Source organism: Coenobita brevimanus, chromosome 67 (genome assembly GCF_032717465.1).
Source record: "Coenobita brevimanus isolate Jiangsu-jjx chromosome 67, ASM3271746v2, whole genome shotgun sequence".
NCBI classification, from domain to species: domain Eukaryota; kingdom Metazoa; phylum Arthropoda; class Malacostraca; order Decapoda; family Coenobitidae; genus Coenobita; species Coenobita brevimanus.
Genome location: NC_137020.1, coordinates 2,322,309 through 2,342,308, shown reverse-complemented (window position 1 = coordinate 2,342,308; position 20,000 = coordinate 2,322,309).

The window sequence follows — 20,000 nt, the reverse complement described above, 5'->3', positions numbered from 1 at the left end:
GCAGCTAGCCCATGTCCCAGGGAATAAGCGATCAATTTTGGGATGGATCCGGATCGTATTACAGATTCTGCATCCGGGAAAACACTTTTTGCCAGACCCTGTTCAGTGATGAGAAACCATAACCCATTATGAAGAGTGGTTTGGAAACTACGTTGCCCTTATAGGAGTGATGCGCCCCATTGAGTGCCCCTCTAGTTCTTGGTACAACTAGAGATAGGAAATGTCCCCCTAACTAGTGAAAACGATAGAGAAAGTGTATTGACTAAATTTGCTCGGCAGGAAAAACGTCTTTTGCAACTTAACTCGAATATCATCTCTCTCTCTCTCTCTCTCTCTCTCTCTCTCTCTCTCTCTCTCTCTCTCTCTCTCTTCATATTACCGTCATACAAGTTTCCTCAGCTCAGGATATCCCTCAGTTGCTGGAATGTTTTGTAAGCACGTTGGTAGAAAATTCTATTTATTTCCCATTTTAAATATGTTGAAGCTACGGTAAGGCAGTTTTAATCTTCTAGGTCTACCCATCAGTGTCAGGTTTAGAGAAAGGTGTCCGGAAAACTGGGACGGGTAGTTTCCAGGTGTACTCTGAATTTCCTCTCACATCCTTTATTACCCTACCACCAAACGATATTACTAAGATTAAATGCACACCCCTTTTACTGAAACGTTAAAGACGAGTACAGTGGCTGAATTTATTACTCTCTTATTTCCTCTTTCACTTTAAATTTCATATCAAAATTCAAAGACATCAGCAGTTAATGAAAAGGTTAAAGAAAATGCACTAGGCTTAGTTAATTTAGGCGGAAGGAGAATCTGATTTGTAAGTTGATGCTTCAACCCTTCATTTCCATTTTAATTATGCAACCGTCCAATAATGGATATAACTGAGATAAATATAGCTAAGAAAGAGAGCCCTCCGAAATAATTCAGTGGGAAAATTAATATAGCAAGAGTAGAACATCTTGCAGTTTGCGAGTTAACAGTAAATTTTTCTCTTCTTCCTCCTCTGTTTTATGTTGCTTCGCGGGACTGCATTACCAAGATGAGGAAACATTCCAATTAGCGTCGAAGATAAAGAAAAAAGTAGGATGGGGGGAGGGCACAGACCCGGGGTAGGTGAGCACGAGGATCAGGAGGGTCTGAAGCTTCACTATTTTAATCCAGATAATACAAGGCCTGTGAGACCATCCTACGTCCCTTTCACCATTCTCATGGCAGAAAAATTATCAAGTGATCTCTTCGATTCGAACTGGGGAACGTTACTGTACGCTTACCGGTGATGTGTGACTTCGACTCAGTATGCCAAGAATGAGTATCTTCCTGTTCACATATTTACACTCCTTTTTCATTTCCTTTCTTATTCACATTATTCTTGCCAACCAGGAAATTTTACTCGTTTTGACGGTAGACCAAACCAAGGAGCGATATATTAGTAAAACAATTAATGGGGGAATTACATCCTTCCAATTTGCAAGTTACGCTGAATTTCCTCTTCTCTTTCCCTCTCCCCCAGCTCTCCACGACCCTCACTTCCTCATTCGGCGTCCCATTTTGATTAATTTATTCAATTATGTGACTGGTGAGGAGATAAGAGAGGAAGGAATGGGGCGGTAGAGGAGACGGTACGAAAGAAAGATGTGAGGATCGGACGTTTAGAAGTAAGCAATAGCAGGAAGCAAGGTTGAGGGGGTGGGGGGGGCTGAGAGAACGAGCAAGGAAATGAGACATGGAAATTGGAGTAGAAGTAGTGTAGATGAGAAGGCAGAGCGAAGAGGTGAGGAGGGAAGAAAGAAGCGATATAGATGAGTGAAGGGGATAATGGAAGTCAGGAGAAAGGATGGTTAAGAGAGAGGGAAGAGGGGGGAAGGAGGAGCGAGAGGAGTGGAACAGAAATGGGGAAGGGTGGCGGGGGATTAGAGGAGGAATGAACTTTTTAAAGGGGAAAAGGTAAAAGAAAGGAAGGGAAGAGGGGAGAGACGGTGGAGAGAGGGGTACAGAGAAAGGAGGAAGCAAATGTTAGGGGAGAGGGTACGGTAGGAGGATGTGTAAGGAAATGAGAGGTGGAAATTAGATTATGGTTAGTGTAGTGAAAAGGTGGGAAAGTGGGTGGAAGTAGAAGGGGTAAGGAAGGAAAGGAAAGGGTGGAGGAGGGACGGGAGGGATAAAGAAAGAGGAAGTAGGAAGGGAGAGGGGTGCAGGGCTTATGCCAAGGGAAATGGGAAACGAAGTCTGAAATGGAAACTGTTGGGGAATATGTGGCAGAAAGGGAAGGTAGGGAATTGGACGGAGGGTGGAAGGAATGGAGCAGGGGAGAAAACATGAAAGAAAGAGGATAAAATGAATGAAAGGAAAGAATGCGAGGAGAAAGAGAAGGGAAAAGACAAGAGGACAGTGGGCTGAAAATGAAAAGGTAGCGACAGGAGAGAAGGACGAACGACAGAAAGCAGGAAGAAGGGTGGGATAAAAGAGAACTAATGAGAGAAAAAGAGGAAGGAGATAAAAAAGGGATAAGAACGGATGTAGGGCACGGATATAGGTGAGATAAATGTAGGTGAGGGATAAGAACCGATATAGTTGAGAGAGAGAGAGAGAGAGAGAGAGAGAGAGAGAGAGAGAGAGAGTTACGTGGAGGAGCAGCATTTCTACAGGCCTCAAAACCCATATCAATGCGCTACCATGAATGAAGTAGCCAGGTACAAATTGTTATTCTGCTGTTTAAAAAATAGTTGCCAAAGTAAGGCTTTCCCCACGCACCTTTCCACCTGTATACCAGGCATAGTAATGGAATTGCACTTTAGATGGAGAGAAAATTCTGGCTAAGGAAATTTTGCGGGAATGGAGGTAACATTTAGTCAAACCTTAAAAAACTTTGCCTATCTAATCTATGAACTGATGCATCGTAGACGTTTCAGCTACCTTTGCCGGTAGTTAATTCTAGATACTGCAGATCTTGTATGTGAAGAAACTGAGTCATTGCAGCAACACTTCAAGTCAAAGTTCCATGCATGATTCCTCGTCGAGTTGTTGCTTTCATTAAATATGCACTGGTAGTCTACGCCTTTTTTTCCCTATGTGCCAGCAAGTGGGTTAGCGGAGGGTTAGTGCTCCTTCTTGGGAAAAAAAAAATATGTATATAATATAAATACAAACAAGAAGCCTCGGACCAGGACAGACCAACAAGTGACGGCCAAGGATCGAACAAAGGACATAGTATGGATTGCAACCTGGAATGTAAGGGGTGCGAATGACCAGGTGAAGGAGGTGCTTGAGGGTGCAAAAGTGGACATACGTGGTTTAACTGACACTAAATGGGGAGGTGAGAATGAGAGAGAGTGGGAGAATGGATGTGGTATATGCGCGAGAGTAGGTTATTCGAGAGGGCAAAACAGGGTGTATGTATTGATGTATTGTTGTGTGAGGGAGATGGAAGAGAATATAAGAGAGTATGGATCAGTTGGTTCAAGGATTGTGGGGGTAACATTGAAAATGGAGATCCAAACATGGGCGATTGTGTGTGTGTGTGGGCGCCAACGCAAGATCGTGCAAGCAGAGTGAAAGAAGAGTTCTGGGCAAATGTGGAAGCGTGAATGGAAAAGTTTGAGAGGAATGAGAAAGAGTTTTGACTGGAGAAGTGAGTGGAAAAGTAGGGAATGTGAAAGTGGATGGAGTAATTGGTGAGTAGGGTGTGCCTGCAGAAGTGGATGAAAATGGCAGTACTCAAGTGGACATTTGTGCGGGAAGGGGGTTGGTGATAGCCTGGAGTTTGGTGATAGGCAATATCTTCTTTAGTCACAATTATGATCCACAGGTATACATGGCGAGTGATGAGAAGAGTGGGTGGTGAACTGAATGAACAGAGAGCAATGGTTGACAATGTGTGTGTGGATGACAGAATGAGAAGGTATGTTATGCATGCAAAAGCATACAGAAGCTGGGCGAGCGGACTTTGTTCAAGTGCAATTGAAGAATAGGAGGGAAGGACAAGAGAGAATAGTCCATACAAGAAAGGTAGAAAGGTTGCAAGAGGATGGGAAAAATGCAGAACATAAGGTAGAGGTGGTGGGGCAATTGGATAAATATGATTTGGAGCAGATGAGGAGTTGAAAGGTCTGTGCAAGATTTTTACAGAATAAATCTGTGCAGCATGTGATGTGGTGTGTGAGGTGAAGAGACGAAAGAAAAGGGGTGCAAGGAACAGCATGGTGGAATGAAGAGGTGAGGCAAGCTGTGGCGCAAAAGAGGAAAGCATACTGTGGGTGGATGGAAAGCAGAGACATGAAGGAATTTGAGAGAAGGTTGGGAGAGTTTTATGTAAGGAGGAAGAGAGAGGTGAAAAAATTAGTAAGACAGAATAAGAAGAGAGCTAAAAAAAAAAATTAGAATGAATTTGAATGTAAAATGGGGGGAATGTAAGAAAATGTTCTGGAATGTGGTAAAGAGAGTAAGATAGGGTGATAAAGAAGTTAGTATGGGATTGAAAGATAATAATGGTAATCGATGGTAGAGAAGGGAAAAAAGTGAGCAGATGGAGAGAACAAATCAGAGAATTGTTAAACACAGAGACTGAAAGTAATATAAGTGGCCAGGGAATGGCTGGGAGAAGTGGGGTGGTGAGAAGGGAGGAAGAGATCAGTAGGATGAAAGTAGTGGAAACAATGAAGAAAGTCAAAATGGGGAGAGCCCCAGGTCTTGAAGGAATGTATGGTGAAATGACGAAGCATGGGGGAGAGATAGTAGAAGTTGTGCAGATGGGCCTGGGAGGAAGGTAGAGTCCTAGAGGATGAATGTTAGGTATGATTATTCCCCTGTATAGAGGAAAAGTGGAAAATGAAGAGTGTGATAAACATAGGGGCATTTATCTTCTTAGTGTCATAGGCAACGTATGTGATAGGATACTTATTGACAGAGTCAGAGGAATAAGGAAGGAATTAGTTGGAGAAGAACAGGGAGGTTTTAGGAAGGGGAGTGGTTGCGTGTAGATCAGATAATCATCCTTAGGTCTATAGTGGAAAAGTTTCTAGAGAAGGGAAAGAAATTACGTGTGACCTTCATGTAATTGTACAAAGCATATGGCAGAGTGAGTGGGGTATGCCTGCAGAAATGGAAGAGAATGGTAGTCTACTATCGGTCATTTGTGCTGGGGGGGGGGGGTTGATGATAGCCAATACCTTCTTCAGGCACAAAATGATCCACAGGTATACGTGGCGAGTGATAAGAAGGGTGGGTGGTGAACTAATGAACGGAAAGCAATAATTGATTATGTGTGTGTGGATGATAGAATGAGAAGGTGTGTAATGGATGCAAGAGCATATAGAGGTTGGGGGAGTGGACTTTCTGACCACCACTTGGTGGTGGTGAGAATCAAGGTCGAAATGAAGTGGGGGAATAGACGAAGGGAAGGACAAGAGGAAGTAGTTCTTACAAGGAAGATGGAAAGGTTACAAGAGGATGGGAAAAAGGTAGAATATAAGAGGGAGGTGGAGGAACGATTGGGTAAATATGACTGGGAGCAGATGGGGGACGTGGAAGATATGTGCAAGATATTCACTGAAGAAATCTGTGCAACATATGAGTTGGTGTGTGGGGTGAAAAGAAGATGAAAGAGGGCTGAAAGGAACAGCATGGTGGAATGCACAGAAGAATAAAGCATATAGTGAGTGGATGAGAAACAGGGGCGTGGAGGAAGTTGAGAGAGAGAAGAGTTATATGTAGAGAGGAAGGAAGAGGTGAAAAGATTAGTAAGAGAGAGTAAGAAGGGGGTGAATAAGGAATTTGGAAGGAACTTGAGTGTAATGTGGAGAGAATATAAGAAAATGTTCTGGAAAGAGGTAAAGCGAGTTAGACAGTGTGTTATAGAAGTTAGTCGGGGAGTGAAAGACAAAAATGGTATATTACTAGTAGAGAAGGGAGAAAAACTGAGCAGATGGAAAGAACACTTTAAGGAATTGTTATACATAGAGAATGAAAGTAATTCAAATAAAAGTGGCTGGGGAATGGCTGGGAGAAGGAAGGATGTGAGATGAGAGGAGGAATTCAGTAAGATGGAAGTTGTGGAAGCAATGAAGAAAGTCAAAGTGGGGAAAGCCCCAGGAATTGATGGAGTGTATGGTGAAATGCTGACGCATGGGGGAGAGATAGTAGTAGAATGGATGTGGGAGACGTGCCTGGGAGGAAGGTAGAGTCCTGGGGACTGAAATTCTGGTACAGTTATTCCCTTGAGCAAAGGAAAAAGGGAAAAAGAAGTGTGTGGTAATCATTAGGGATTTGTCTTCTTAGTGCAATAGGAAAAGTATATGGTAGGATACTAATTAACAGAGTTAGGGATATAACAGAGGAGTTAGTTGAAGAAGAACAGGGAGAATTTTGGAAGTGAAGAGATTGTGTAGATCAGACAGTCATACTTAGGTTTTTAGTGGAATAGTTTCTAGAGAAGGAAAAGAAATTGTATGCGGCCTTCATGGAAATGGAGAAAGCCTATGACAGGGTGGATAGACAAGGATTGTGGAAAGTGTTAAGAAAATATGGAGTAAATGGAAGTTGTTGAATGCCGTGAAGATTATGTATGAGGATGCTAAGGCTCCAATGCGTGTGGACAGTGAACTGAGTGCATTTTTCTATCACAATACTGTCCTGTAGGGACGGGTAATAATGTTAATAGTACTAATCACAATCTTTAGAGAAAGTGACGGACAATCATCAGAGAAAGTGATAAGGCAACAGTAAAAATCTGAAGTCCAAGCACTAACACTGTCAGGTGATTTGCACACTAGGACTGTTGAGGGCAGAGTGAGATGTGAAGCTCCTCCCGCTGAGTAGAACTGAGTAGTTGATTGGAGAAACTGGATGACAAAGTCCATGACATGACACGATGTGGAAAGATACACACCCATTAGTCGTGACGTAGCTATGATGTTAAGGGATAGATGTGGCCAGGCGTTTTTGGTGGGCGGCTTAAATTCAAGATACGTTATGAGTACAGCTGGCTGTACTGTGGCGTGTGGCGGTATGTGTGGGTGCTGGGTGGAGGCAGCGTGATTTTCCCACATAGGGCAGGACAGGACCAAAGGGCAATGACAATTTATCTCACCACGAAGGCACAGGACACACACACCAGATCCACATGGCGAAGGGGCAGGAGGCGACAGGAACTGGAACAGTAAGCAGCTGAAGCCTCTGGATACAGTAGGATGAGGCAGGTCACACACCTAGGGAGCCCAGTACATGCACTGCAAGAGATGCAGGGCACCAGTAGGGCAGAGCTGCTTAACTGTTGGACAGAGTGTAGAGAAGACCAAGGTAACTCATACAGGACAGGGCGTGCTTCACTGGCAGAAAAATGGGTTTTACGGAGAATATTTGTAGGAGACGGTGAATAATGGTTTCCATCCCACTGCTACCTTCACTATGTTACAAGCTTAAGTGTCAAGGTTGATCCCAAATGTCCACTAGTCTTTTTTGGCTGCCATACTGTGGACCATATTATTACAGATGAACCCTTCATGAGATCTAAATCTGAACTAACTTGGAAAGCCATCGCACTCCATCACCTTGAAATCAGATGACCTACTCAGCAGAAATGTACTGGACGAAGCATGCTTTTTATCATGTAGGTCTAGTGGCTAAACATGGTTATATAGGATTATACTTTATACATTATTATACATACACTAACATTTACATAATGTGTAGTTTATAATGTCTAGTTTGTTTGTAAGAAATCATCAAATCATCTGTAACTATGCAATGCAATCAGTTTAGTCAGGTTGCCCTGATTAAGATGATGAGTCATACTGCACGTGGTAGTATCTGGTCCAGGACTGGTGTCATTACAGGATTTTAGGGCAAGGAGAAGTTCATTCATCGCAAACTGTTGATTGTTTGGGGAATCAACTTCTTCTGTGGCAGAGTCTAATTCTCATAGCTCAGCTGTGTGTTTATGGTCATGGCAACTCTTATTGTAACTGGCTGAGCCACTTACGTGAGAGATACTTCTAGTGAGGTTGTTAGATAAAATCACGGGATCGTCATAGATGTTACTATCTGCAAAGTGGTTCCAGGGGTATATAGGCATTTATTATTAAATACAATAATAGTGGACAAGGTATTGTGATCCACCATGGACACAAACGAATGCCAGGTGTCACATTTAGCCCTTCTAATTACTTTCCTTTCCACAGTCTGTGCCTGTATCTAGCAATAAAATTTTTCTCAGTAGGTTGACTGTCAATAATCCGGTATATCCTTTTGCATTTCATTGACATTTGCCAGCAATCTAGCGTCCACCACGGAGGTCTATCCTTCGTATGAATTAGAGAAGTCGTGGAAATAGCAGCCTCTGCTGAATGCAATATGGCACTAGTCAGATTTTGGACTTAACATCTATGGTCTCACTCTATATCTAAATCGGCGATCCATGTGAAAGATACCCACTCTGCATTCTTAAAGTTAAATTTTTGAAGTGGAGGGACAGAAAAATAGCCACATGTACAGTAAAGACAGATGGATAAATGATCTTTTCCCAAAGAATCTTCATATGTAACCCACAAGAAATCTTTATGTATTCCTGGGAACACTAGAGACAAGTCAGCGGCCAAGAAATTACCAGCTGAGTCATCAACACAAGTCGTTCATCTATTGTTATGAAGACAAAGGTTGCACTGTTGTACTCAGTCATCTACTTGCTCCCCCATGACCATCAACCTACAAGCTACCGCAGTGGTGATGATGGACATTATAGTCGCCACAAACTAACTTATTTCCAGGAAGATGGTCGATTAAGTGAATTCAAAAAATCACCAGCAATGAGGCCAAGGGGAGGACAGTAGAGAAAGAGCAAATAGACAGATACGTGCATAAAGTTTTAATATGCACATGACAACTCCCGAATTAGAATTTAGAACCAAATTCTATTTATGGGTGTGCACAGTGTGTGTAGATGGCAGCTCTTTGACCGTCATCTCATCTACACAAGTGGTGGTGTTTGAGCTGTGGTCAATCAAGATGATCCTGCAAGTGCATCTCCTGTAAACAAGTAACATCTGGCTTGTATATAGATAATAGGATCGCTATATAACCCTGTCCACCCATCCCGACCTGCTGTAGCTAATAATATGGTTATAGAAATAAAACCTTAGATGGTAATTGGGTACCATCTTTCTACCATGCTAACATGAGTATTTCTAATTAATTAAAATTTTGGCCATCAGAGGGGCCACATTAGCTTATGCAGTGTACATGTTTAAAATGTTAAAATTCGTTGTAAGACGTTACACTTTTCAGATCTGTTAAGAGTTCTACATGCATCCCAGCTGATTTCCATAGAGGACAGACAGACAAGAGACAAACACATTCTCTCTCTCTCTCTCTCTCTCTCTCTCTCTCTTGTTAACTAGTCCACCCCGCCCGCCTCAGAAAACAGTAACTCTGCCAGGGAGGCTGTAAGGATATGCAAATTAAATACGAGTTGCACTTGTATCAACTTATCTTAATTTGTACGATGTTTAAGCTCGTGTGTGTGTGTGTGTGTGTGTGTGTGTGTGTGTGTGTGTGTGTGTGTGTGTGTGTGTGTGTGTGTGTGTGTGTGTGGTGTGTGTGTGTGTGTGTGTGTGTGTGTATAGCTTTGAAGTCCCACTTCATTATCATTTTGTTGCTGTGTATCACTCATAAACAGTGTCTTCTATATGCAACTCACAGGCTTCAGCGACACCGTCTGTGCTTATTCTTCCTGCCGTCGGATGAGTTTATTAAATTTATAAATTTTTATCAACATTAGAGGTTACAAGTATTCTTCACTAACCATGCACTGCTGAAGACCCATCCTTCACTTTAATTAATTCTTCTCTTGCTAACATGAGCAGTTTTTATACATATCATAGTGGTGTAGGAGTTACTGAAAAGACAAGAGATATTAGAGAATTACGTGTAACAAAACATCATTTACAAAATGCATGTTGTTAACTATATTCCCTGGAGGACACCATTTTATCTGTAGTATTCCTGTGACACTTTGATTTATTCAGTTTAAGGCCTGGATGCAAGAGGGAGGCTTCAGCCGAACTCGGGGCTTGACTCAGTCTTAAGTTGGACTTGGGACACGCCTGGCAAAAGAAGATATGCAGAAACAAGACTTATGTCTCCCACAGGCAGAGTCATTGCTTTCAAGTCCCAGCTGCTTCGGAGTAGGACTGAGCCTTGTGGACAGGCATACCAAAGGGGGTGGGTCAGAGTGAGCTGTCCGTCCCCGGTGACAGCCATGGAGGGGGAGGAGGTGCCATTTAGCTGAATGGTAGCTTCTTAATTTCACTGTTGCAAAGATTTTAGTAAAGCTATCAGAAACTATACCGAAAGTATATGATTCTATGCTACTTAACTTTCATTAAACCTGAATTCTGAAACTACCGTAAAACTGTTGCCACCCCCCCCCCCAAAAAAAAAAAAAAAAAGCTGGTGTGACTGTGCCTTTACCGTAAAACTGTTGCTCCCCCCCCCCCGAAACAAAAAAAACAAAAAAGCTAGTATGACTGTGCCTATCTGAGGGATGACTCACGAAGTTACTGTAGCCAAAAGTTTTGGCCTACATATTTATGGGTACGTCTACAGATTTTAAGGACCATTTCTGATTTTCAGATTTTGTAAGTTACATCATTACATGTGTTTATTGCATACATTTTTTATTCTTTTTCCGTACGGTGGATGGATCCTTGGAAATATAAATTTAATTATACATTTCAAGCGTGTTCTTTAATCATATACCTTGCAAAACCTTTATACAGTATAAATATTATGATGAAGTTGTGTCTGTCGTTTCCGTGCGTGTCTGTGTCCAGAGTCCAGATGCTGATTACACGATTGTAAACATAAGAAAGTGAACCTGTCGAGGCTTGTTGATGGCTAGTCAGTGTGTGCTGGTTAATGCCCTGTAAATTCTCCCCAGCATTACTGGACTTGCTTACAGGTAAGCCTACAGATATCGACTTCTGGTTTCAGTACTGGTGTGAGTTTTGGAAAAGACAATTGCTCAGTCGCCCTTGCTTGTTACCGAGTTAGACATACGGGCTGGTGAAAGGTGCTTTAAATTTGATTTTGCTGACATTCTACTCTGGCATCAAAACTATTTTGTTATATATGATTTAAGCAAGGATGGAAACTGACAGTAAACGCATAGGCTCCTGGAGACTCCCTTACTTATCAATGCTATGGATATTTTAGGGCCTCAATCTCTCCAGGGGGGGAAATCGATAGTGGAGAGAAGGGATGTGAATACTGTGGTGAAAATGGTATACCTTAGCGAGTTTAAAGGTGAAGAGAAGCGAGGTAGGCGAAAAGATTCTGGATACAGTAGATAAGGTAAATGAGTCATGAGAAAGGTACTGTAAGGAAGAGAAGTGACAAGAGATAGAGCTGAGTAGACGACCTGTGTGTGGAGTTTATGACCAAGGTTGGCACCCCTTTTTAATCTGAAAGTCGTTAGATTGACTATTCAATAGGTGAATATTATAATACAAGATCTGATGGAAACTTTTTGGCCTCACTTACAAGGTGGTACCAGGAATATTGGGGCTTGAATGATGACAGCTATTAGTCATTACTACAGTAAATTTACATTCAACAAGCATTCAATATATTGCACACATTTGAGCAACTCACACTTTGGGATGTGGCATCATCAAGCCTCTATAAAGACCTCACTATTTCTTCTTCCTCGGAAGGTTTCAGTTCAAGAATAAACAATATGTATATAGATTTATATATTATTTTTTCAGGAGGAATGGCGAGGACTACAGTAGACCAGCATTATGAAGCGAAATTGCCCCAGTGCCTTTCGGCAAAGAAAAACAAAGACAGCAATGGAGTAATCAGCTAAAGCAATGTCTGGCTCAGTGTTGAAGTATATGACACATTCAACATCAAGAGCTACAAGGGAAGAGCCCAGTAAATCAGAGCGGCATCTGAATGACACATCTTTAACAGGATATTTAACTGAAAGAAATAAAGAAATCGAGGATGATAAGTCCCCTTCAGATTCTGACAGCAGAGGAACTGATGAAGAGGAAGTAGATACGAGCAGGAGTAGACATCAAGAGGAAGAATATGAGTCTGATAAAGAAGACACTGAAGAACTGTTAGTATACTCCGAAATATCCTGTTGGTCAATTCTGTTCCAGATGACTTAAAAGTAGATATAATGAAGAGATAATGTGAAGTTTTCCAAAATAAGGATGGACCATATAGTGCAGTTCAGAGACAAGGTGATAAATTAAACAGGGAAGCTCGTCAGCTGACGACGGCATGGTTATATAAGGCTCTGCACAATGATGAGAAAGTTTTAGGGTCCTGGATGGTTTACTCTCCATTAAAAAAAAAAAAAAAGATTGGTTTTGCTGCGGGTCGTTTGCTTAAGATGACAAAGATATCTGACCATAAGTCTTCCAAGGAACGCCTCTCTTGCCTGGAGGAATGGAAGATCTTGGCAATAGGGATGATACTTGTAAAACAAAAAAACTGTTCCCCAAATTCATCAAACAGCAATGGACAAAGAGGAAAAGAAGTGGGGGAAATTGTATATCATCTTGACATTACTCTGTTCCTTGCTAAACAGAACCTTCCTTTTCGTTTTCACAAGGAAGACATTTAATCAGGAAACAGGGGTAGTTTCCTGGAACTGATGGAGCTGGGATAAAATTGTGATGCTGTTTTGAAAAAATATGTCATGAAAGGTGAACATGCTATTCCATCTGGGAGGAAATTGGCCTAGTATTTATATCCTAGGATTCAGAATGAGTTGTTCTGTCTTCTAGGGAATCATGTTGAGGGAAAAATCGTGCTGATATCAAGAAAGCAAAGTATTTGGGGATTCATTTTGATAGCACTCCTTTCCCATACTGATCAGATGTCCCAAGTGATAAGATTTTTCCACAATGAAGGTGACAAAGTTGAGTAAAGAGAGTCATTTGGGGACTTTTTCTCTGTTGCTGGAAACACTGGTACTGAGCTTACTGAAGTTATCCTGAATTATTTGAAGAGAGACGGACTAGGCATAAGCATGTGTCGGAGTCAAGGCTGTGATAATACTGCCGATATGGCTGGATTTCTTGATGGCGTTCAGACAAAGATCAAAGAGGAAATCCAAAAGCTTCATTTGTGCCTTGTGCAAATCATTCCCTAAATCTCTGTGGGGTGCACTCACTTTGGAGCACAGTTTTAAATGTGACTTTCTTTGGAACCTTTGAAAGAATTTATTACTTATATTCCGTCTAATCGATGGGAGGTGTTGTTGGAGAATATGGAGAAAACAGTAAAAGAACTTTACCAAATTAGATGGACTGCTCGTCATGATGTGAAGCCACTGAAGTGAATTTTGAAAAGATGATCTCCTCCCATGAATCATTGTGTGATCCAAAGGATAATGTTGATGCAAGTGGATCACCTCTTAATTTATTGTCTGTTGTATGTGATTTTTCTTTTTAGTTACCTTTCATTTTTGAAGTGAAGTCCTGGAAGAAGTTGATCTCTCACAGAAGTATTTATTGACACTAGGAAGCAGTCTTGAACAGTGCACTGTGAAACTGCAAGATTTAAAGCTGTTTTTTCTAGGTCAGTAGAATGATACTGTGGAGAGAACCATCCAGTGTGCAACGACAAAGTGTGAGGAAATGGTCATTCCCATGGAGAGAAGATGTAGGATAAGGTACACAAAAAGGATATCAGGAGAGATGGCAAAAGATGCTGGACAGACTCTGCCAGAGGAAGTAAAAAGGGCTATATCTGAATGCATAGATAGATTCTATTATGAATTAGATACACTTACACAAAGGCAACTGAGAACATTCTCACTGTACTGGCTGCTAGTTAGCCAAACTCTTTGTTGTTGCAATTGAAGAAAACCTTAATAGGTTTGTTCCAAAACTGAGAAAGATCTTCGACGAGCTCTATGAAGAAGACATCAAGGTAGAAATTAGACGACATTGGAGACACATGGAAGCTGCCAAAACCAACTTCGATGAAGCCAGAAAGGGGACAACCTAGCAGTTTTTAGAGTTTATTGTGAAATGGGATTTTCTGGAAACTCTGCTTAGGTTGTTATTGCGCCTAAGGTTCTCTTGGACTATCTGTGTGTCTGTTGCTTCGGGTGAAACGAGTTTTTCTAAACTGAAGGTAATTGAAAACAACCTGTGCTCAAAAATGAACCAGTCCAGGTAGTTGAACCTGTCTTTGCTCTAAGCTGAGTATGAGTTTGCTAAGAAAAATAATATTCAAAATGTAATTGACAACTTTGCAGAGGTTAAGGCTCGAAGACAGAAAGTTTCAGAGTGAACTCGTAACTAAATGTGTTTCTTTTTCCTTCCTATCTTTACCTTGCCCGGACGGCGTCTAGCGAGGTATTGTTTTTGGTCATATGTTTGTTTGTTTGTTAGCAACATGATGGAAAAACGGCTGAATGAAATTACATGAAACTTTCACGATATGTGGGCACTGGTCCCAAAAGAAAGTAATAAATTTTTGGACGTAATCCAGTGACCCTGAAAGGTCAAAATCAAGATCACAGATTTTCAAAGGACTATAGCTTGAAGCCGGTTGCAGATATTGTTACTATTAAGAACATATAGGAACTCGCAATACGGGCTTTTATCTGGCATCAAAGACCTTTGACCTTGAGTGACTGAAAGGTCAAACTCAAAGTCACGGATATTCAGAGGGCCATAACTCGAAACTCGTTGAAGATAGAGTAATATTTACTAATATCGACATATAGGAAGTCCCATGTGGGTTTTTAATTGGTACCATGACCATTGACCATGAGTGACTTTAACAGGTCAAAAGCAAGATCACGGACTTTCAGAAAGCAGAATTTGAAAACATTTGCGCCGTTACCTTAGACTTTAACTGCGTACTGACAATAAATGGTACTGTAGTAATGAATAAGTATTTAAAAGCAATAAAATAACTGCTGTCGGGTGAGGTGTGTTGTACCTGTCACCACTTTTTTTTCTATTTCTGTTTAAGTTCTACTTCTGTGTCACCTTCTATTTCTCCCTTTCCTCCTCCTCCTCCTCCTCCTTTTAATCATCATCATCATCATCATCACTAACATCCTCCTCGTCTTACTTCTCCTGCTCGTCACCGTCGTCATCCTCCTCCTCCTCCTTCTTCCTCTTCTTCTTTCTCTTTTTCCAGGGGTGAGATGGACAGTTGAATGCTGAGAAAGCCTTGAAATATTTTCCTCATTTTCAAGCATGTGATTATATTCAGAATACTGCTAATCACACGCATTTATAATTTGCAAAATATTCCATTTATTGCCTGGTACACAGGTAATACAAATCAGTAATGCAACATAGAAGGGGCTGCAAACTTTGTTGTAGTCATACAACATAAAAGAGAAAAAGCATTCTGACAGTGCACCACCCTTGCCCAACAACTGGTATAATGACCGTACATTGACTTTGCCCTGCGACCTTGATATCTGGCTAATTGTTCTCAAAATCAAACCACGTCATTCTTGTATGACGCTTCACAAGTTTACTAGGTGACCTTATCCTGTCAGCTTGAACACTGGCTTATTGTTCTGACAACTGGATATCTTCATCCTTGGCTCATCCACAGCAGTGCTAACAAATCTGGTTAAGATTAAGTCGAAGTCTTTTATTTTTATCTTGTCTTGTGATTGTGATTTTTTTGGTTCATTGTTCTCATAATACAGTCTGTTCATCCTTGGAATACCCTTAATCCTTCTGCTAAGATTGACATAAACTGGATAAAGAACTTAATTTGTCTATAACAAGTGTCATTGATTATTTACCAAGAAAAAAAAAGGGGGGGGGACCCTTTTACTGACTCTCAAACCTTTCACCATGTTTGGTTGCAGATAGTTCAGAACTGATTCACTTATTTTGGTCACTTGGTCACACGCTGGCTGAAATATGAAAATACCCTGTGACAATGACCAATCATTGATTATTCATAAAATCGAAACCCTTTTTCCTTGCCTTACCCTCAAACGTTCCACGAAGTTCGGCTTAGATTCTACTAAAACAATTTAAGCTGATGTTGCCATGTTTCCAAGACATTTAGAATTACCATGCAGAGTTCATCTTTGACTGGCTGCTTGCAGTTTTAAATTGCCTTATCCTTGCTGTACCCTGAACCCATCCACGAACCTCTTGCTTGACCCATAATCTTTCTGCAAAGGTTGCTTCAGATTAGATCAAAACTTTCAGTTGACCTTGTCCTGTTACATTTAACTGTGACCTTTTGCAGTGTCCTTCACCTCTAAAAATCGAATCCATTAATTTTATCCTTACCTTAAAATGAACTTCTCTGCAAAGACTGGTGTAACTTTTTAAGCTGCCCTTGCCATATGACCTTAACATTTGCCCTACTGCTTTCAGGAACAGTAGATTCAATAATATATGTGGTCCAGAGTTGCTGAAAACTGTATTGCTTTTTTTGCTTACTTGTACACAGCCGCAAGGGTCGATATTTGACCTTGATTGCCCTGTTACCATGACAAAACTTCTCAAAGTCAAACAGTTTTGTTCTTGCCTTCCTCCCAATCATCCCTTTAAAAACTGTTTGAAGAAGATAATAACCATTAGAGCTGACCTTGCAAAGTCAATATATGACCTCGGATTGTGGTATCGACCTTTGACTTGTTTTTCTCGAAAATACGGAGGTAAACCCTTGTTTGGTCCTCGACCGCTCCAACAAATTTGGATATAATCGTATAAAAACTGTTTGAATTATGAATCTTTCAAAGAAGGATGGTATCCTTTTCGGCAATTCGCTCTGAACCGTTGTGCGAAATTCAGCCAGTTTGTGTGTATGCCTGTGTATGCCTTAACTCTTCCTAGGCTATTTGATGGATCTGAATGAAACTTGAGAAGAGCATTCGTCCGAGTACTCGAAGGTCGTCCATTGTATCCAAGTTTCCAACCATGATTTTTTTTTTGAAAGGAAGGCAGATATGGCATTGAAATTTAGTACAAGTTGTACAATGGATTTCCATCCGAGTTGCGATATCTGGGGAGTGTACATCTCTAGCGATTTGGCGGTCAGATCTAAAATAAAAACCATCAGACACAGGGGAAAATAAACATATGGATCTCAACCAAATTTCTCAGGTCAGTTCGTCTGATTCCATGATAATGCCTTCCAATATATTATATTTTCCACCATTTTTAAGAGAGCAGCCTCCTCCAAACTTGTAAAGGATGCAAAATAGTGGAAGGAAGGGAGATTCCCTTTAATATTTTAGTATGTGCAGATTTCGCTTTAATATTATATACACCTGTAGTATTATGTTGGAGGAGTCCATCCGCTAACTACAACTACAACAACAAATACGACTACTACTACTACTGCTACTACTGCTACTGCTGCTGGTGCTGCTGCTGGTGCTGCTGCTGCTGCTGCTGCTGCTACTACTACTCCTATACTCCTAATATTAATACTGCCACCACTACTGATGATGATGTTGATGATGATGATACTGAGCTTATCCTGGGATATCACAATTCTTATACACGCTTTAATATATTTCAATCGCATTTGCTAACATCGGGATCCTAGCTTCTTTTATGGCGCAGTAATATTAATTTGTAATTCTTTCTCATCGGCATGCGTATTGCAGGATTAGGTATGCAATTTCTACATTTCCTCAGAATGCACAGGAATAAACTGCACATCTACTTTGTTTACACACACACACACACACACACACACACACACACACACACACACACACACACACACACAAATGCTGACAGTCAGAAACATCCACTGTTGCTTCAGGAGTGCAGGAGTAACAAACAAATCAGATTTGGAAGGGGCATAATCAGTTGCAGGGCTTAATCAGTTCAAAGAGGGGATCAGATAGTTCTGGAAGGAAATATATCATTCCCAAGACAGGGTATACAGTTTCTGGAAGGGAAGCTATAAATCCTGGAATGGGTTACTATTCCTAATCATCACGGAATCACTAAGCATATCAGCTCCTCAAAGGATATTGTTCCATCCCATGCCAGCCACTATAAGAAAATGGTAGTACAGGCTGATGCTGGAATCCATCCCTATTCACCACTCCAGTACATAGCAGCACAAGGGACTTCTGTTACCATTCCGTCACCCTGGAATTGCCTTGGGGAATGACAGATTGGGGTGGTTTGTCTCCTGCATATCTATACTCGGCTCTCGTTGGCTAAGGGGTGGAGTGAAGAGATTAAGGTCAAATAGACATACATGTGAGTGGATGAATGGATGGCTGGGTACTTACGTTGGTTTGCTCTGTTGCGTTTGTATGTACGGTGCCATGGGCCAGGAAGTGGGGTATGGAGACTGAAGGTCAGCTTAAAAAAATAATAAAAGAGACAAGTAGATAAACTGGGCGTTAGATAGATGGATGGATAATTTTCGAGTTTCTTTTTTTACCTCTGTCTATATTTACGAGAAAGTTTCACCTTAAGTTGATAATTTGTGATTGTATGTGTGTGTGTGTGTGTGTGTGTGTGTGTGTGTGTGTGTGTGTGTGTGTGACACACACACACACACACACACACACACGCAGATGATTTTAATATCAGAAAGAACGTCTTAATGACTGAATAAAATTTTTCCTTGGATGGTCGTCATCTCATCCTGGGAAAAAGCATTTTTTTTTTTAATACCTCTCAATTTCCTACTACAGTACTTACTAGCACTCAATGTTGCTGTCGGTAGTTGTATCACTAGAGTTATTCCAACCATGAGGGTCATAATGGTGCAAATATAACCTCTCTGTCCCTTGTAACTTAGTCATAGTTGAGCTTTATTGCCTGGTGTTTCATGAAATAAAATCGTAAATGTCATACTACAAGAGTGTTATCCCCAGTGGTAATGCAGCGACCTATGAATATTTTACACAAATCTTTGCACCAACGGACTCATTTCTTTTCCTGTGAAGAGACCTATCGATATGATGCAGTTAGATATAAAAAGTCGAACCTCTTTTAGCATTAGAAGTCTTTCTTAGCCAAATAAAACCGTCTGGCGGTCACAAGATTAAAATATATGTTGCCATAGTGAAGAAGTAAATGTTATTTTGCTTTTCTTAGTTATCAGAGACTCCTTCACCTAGAGGGCGCCTTGATTGGAACCATATCTCTCACTTGTTATTGAGCTATGATGAAGTATTGTTAATGACAGCTACCCACACTTACTGGTTCTGAAGGCTAACCTTTGCTACCGAATTAGTTTCCCGTTACTCTTCCCAGCATCTTCCCGTCCCTTCCTTTTATCTCCTCTCTTCCCTCTCCCTCCTCCCATCTCCTCTCACCTTCCCCTCTTCCCTCCTCCTACATCTTCCTCTTATTACAACTACCTCACTCCACCTCCTTCGTTACTCCCAACACTTTACTTATCAACATCTTCCTTACCCTTCCCGTCTTCTTATACCTTTCCACCATCCTCTCTCACTTTCTCCTACCGTTTCCGGCTCTCTTCGCCCTGTTTCTCCCTTCCCTCACCTGTTCCTTCCGCGTTTCTTGTTTCCTTAGTTTCCACTTCACTCATTTTGTTTCCCATCGCCCACCCCTTCAGTGTTCCAGGCTCGAGAATTGTTTGTTGACACTCGTTATGGTTGAGAGGTTTTGAGGGGAGAGGGATGAGATGTGTGAGGGAGCAAGGAAGGAGAGAAGTGGGAAAGGCAAATACAATGGTGGAGAAGGAGGAAGAATACTCGTAGAATAGGGAAGCGGGAGAGAAAGGAGGAAACGAGAGAGGTAAGTCGCAGGAACAGAGGGAAGAGGGAAGCGCGAATAAGAAAGAGGTGAGGGAGAGTGAAGTGGGAAAGGATAAGGGAAACAGAGTGCTTGGAGACGGAGGGAAGTAAGAGGGTAGAGGCAGAGCAGCCGAGGTACAGTAATATTAGCGGGGAGAGAAAGAGTATGAGAAAGGAGAAGAGAAGGGAGATGAGGAGAGGGAGTAAGAGAGGGGAAATGGAAGGGAATTATGAGTGTTGAGGAAAGAGG